Raw genomic sequence first — 3,376 nt, forward strand, 5'->3', positions numbered from 1 at the left:
CCACCTGAGTGCCCATTGTTTTGCAGAGTCCACTTCTGCTTCTTGTCGTAGCCGAGAAGAGAAGGGTCCAGGTCTTCGTCCACCGTGCTTGGCGGTGACGATGTTGATGGGGGACTGGCGGTCTTCCGGCATTGCCCACCCCACTGGTCCGGCGCTGAGCAGGGAGAGAAGACGGGCTGAGTCGGGGTGCCTGGCGCCAGGCTGTGGCCTCCTCTGCTCCTTGGAGGTCGGGACCAAGCACCCAGCTCACGTGTGGCAAGGCCTCGGGCCGGGCAGTGATGTGGGACAGGGTGGGAACAGGGTGGCCAGTAGGTGGCTGTGAGCTCTGGGGGAGGGGACAGCCTCAGGCTGCTGGGCTGTGAGGGGAGAAATGTGGTGATAACCTGTGTGATGGAGTTCAAAGGGGGATGGGAGGGCTCTGGGCAGGTGAGGAGGGGGTCCCCTGGAAGGGCTGGAGGTGGGATGTGACCCAGGGAGGAGCCTGGTGCCTGAACCCTGGTGACCGTGGGCAGAGGCAGGACCAAAGCAGCGGCTGGAAGGCGGTCCGCGTTTGAGTAGAAAGTGCCAGTCTCCACTTTGTTACTCGAAAGAGTCCAATGTCTCTCCATCTGCTGCTGCCAATGACATCCCAGGGGACGCCCCCTCCGGATGACAGTGATGGGGGTGCCAGGGTAGGGCCCCCCGAGCCCAGGGGTGTATACCGCACGCGTGTGTGCCTGTGTTCAGAGCTGCTATGTGGCTGGCGGGGCACCCTTGTCCTTCGTCCTTCCCACCATCCTTGTGTCTCCCAGGCTCGCTGGACTTACCCACGCAGTTTTCGGAGTCCTTGGCTTGAACCGCGTAGCACCAGTGTGACTCTGGAGCAGAGAGAGGCAGGAGTGAGGCCTGTGTGCTTGTGTCCGTGCACCTGTGCACCCATAGGCCCCTAGGAGCGCACGTGAACTGTGTGCACACAAGCCACACCCAGTGTGTGTGTGTGTGTGTGCGCGTGTGCATGCACAGGGGGTCAGAGGCTGCAAATCTCCCTGGAGTCAGAGCCCCCCTGGGGTTGGGGTGGCGTGTTCCTAGGAAAGGACACTTAAGAAGAAACTGTGGGTGGGGATGGGGCAAGAAGGCAGCGCAAGAATTGTGACTAATCTGCTGGTCATCCTTCCCCAAGACACGGGTTCCGGGGTTCTCCTTTCTCGGGCAGGCAGGGCCCCAAGGCCCCCAGGTTTCTCATCAGCCTCCCCCTCCCTCCTCCAACCCAAACCTGGAAGGGAGGTGAGAGGGGAGGAGGGGGATTAGGACAACAGAGCCAGGTTCTGGCTGCCTTCCCAGAGTTGACCAAGGGAGGGGGCGATGCCTCCAGGAGATTAGGTTGGCCCCTCCCTCTTCTGTTAGTAAGACCCATTCTTGGCTAAACTTTCACAGCCCCACAGCAAGGAAGACAGCCAAGCCTGTGCCCCTGTCCCACCTCCCCACACTCCTGAGTTTGGGGACCAGAGAGACGCAGGTTCTCACCCCGGCTCTGCCTCAGGCTGGTAGAACCAGCATCTCTGCAGAAAGGCTGCACCACAAACATGCCACACAAATGCAAGATGTTGACAAGAGGGGAGACTGTGCAGGGGCAGAAGGAGCACACGGGAGCCCTCTGCTTTCTGCTCAGTTTTCTGTAACCCTAAACCTGCTCTAATTAAAGCCTATCGATAAATATATATTTTTTAAAAGGCTGGACCAGCAGGGTGGACAAAGCATTTGATCCGGAGCTGGAGCTGGAATTCTGGCTGAGGAGCTGTGGGTTTAGGAGCAAGTCACTTAATCTCGCTAAGCCTCAGTTTTACCATCTGTAAAGTGGAACACCACCACCCACCTCACTGGGCTGGGGGGAGGACTAAATGAGATGGCAGGCGCGTTGCAGGTAGCCTGGAACTCAGCCAAGTCCCTGCTGAGCCCTTCCCTTTCCCTTGCCTCCCTCCCTCTGGCCTCTTATAAGTGCACAGATGGCAAAAGCCGAGTTGGAAAGAATTCAGGGATGAGGAAATTCCTAAGAAAAGCACGGCTTCCCACTCAGCCTGAGCTCAGTCCTCTGAGCATCCCTCCATCCCCCCCACCTTCTTGCCTGGGCCGCCCCCCATCCAAACCCACCTTCTCTGGGTCCCTGGAATGGGGACAGGGTGGGGAGGGAGCCAGGAGGAGGTCAGGGTCTCGCTAGGGAGTGGGAGGAAGAGTTTGAGGCCAGGAGTGAGCACTCACAGAAAGCTGGACACCCTCTTGCTCCTGGACCCTCAGAACCACTTTGGGTGTTCAAGTCCCCCAGCTCTGGATCAGCCCCCCTCCTTCCCGGGCCCTCTTGGAGGGGGCCAGGCCCCCTGCTGGGACAGCCGCTTCCAGAGAGGGACAGTCCCTGAGCGTCTTCCCCTGGACAGGGCTCTGCTGCCCCTGGAGTTGCTGCCTCTGGAACCCCCATATGGTCAACTCTGCAAGGGCGAGCGGCCACTCCCCATGCAGGCCCCTCTGCGGGTGGCAGGAGCTCTGACGCTGGAGCGGACCCCTGGCTGCCTCTGCCTCTGGCTTAATCTCTCTCTGCGGGCGAGTTCACGGACTTCTGAGCCCTACGCTCTTCCTGAGGCAGGAGTGAGTGTCCCAGGAGACGATGAGTGGGAGGCCACCTGCACCGGCAAGAGCTCCTTGTTACAATCCTCCTGTGTCTTCACCTCTCAGAGGTCCCGGAGGAAAAAGGGGCCTCCAAGGTCAAGTTCGACTGGAGGCTCATGGGAAAGCCACTCCAAGGGAAGCCTTCCTTAGACCAGAGTCCTGGGAGCCAGCTATGAAGGGCGGAACCCCCTCTGAGCCTCCCCAGGGCCTCTTTGGTTCAGGCTAAGCTTTCTTAGGAATTTGCTCTTTCCTGCCAGCTACGGCTCCTGCGTTTGTAATGGTAACCTCTGATCCACTGTCTTAATCATAGAAGCTTTTGACCTGCTTGGATGAATGCTCTTGTAACTACCCTCTTCAGGAGGCAGGAGCCAGGAAAACACAATGTTGATGGGGCCAAGGCCAGGGGTCAGGTCTGTCTGTGGGCCGAGGGTAGAGAGCTGGCTTTTAGGCAAGAGGTGGCAGGTCGCACACCCGCTCAGGTTCCTGTATTCGTTCACCGTTCACGAGAGGGCTGCCCTAGCTGAGGGTTACCCGCCTGTCTCGCCCCCCCCGCCCCCCCCCCCCCCCGGGCAAAAGGGCCCCGGAAAGACGTTTCCTACACACTCTCAGACACGTGACATATGGCCTCAGTGTCCCCCTAGCCTGCCTGCCCTAACCAGAACAGAGTGAGGAGACTAACACATCGCCAATCAACCAGCCACTGTTCCCCAGCCTTGAGGTCCCACCCCTGAACCCCTTC

The sequence above is a fragment of the Myotis lucifugus genome, unplaced genomic scaffold (assembly GCF_000147115.1).
Source record: "Myotis lucifugus unplaced genomic scaffold, Myoluc2.0 scaffold_99, whole genome shotgun sequence".
Lineage (NCBI taxonomy): Eukaryota > Metazoa > Chordata > Mammalia > Chiroptera > Vespertilionidae > Myotis > Myotis lucifugus.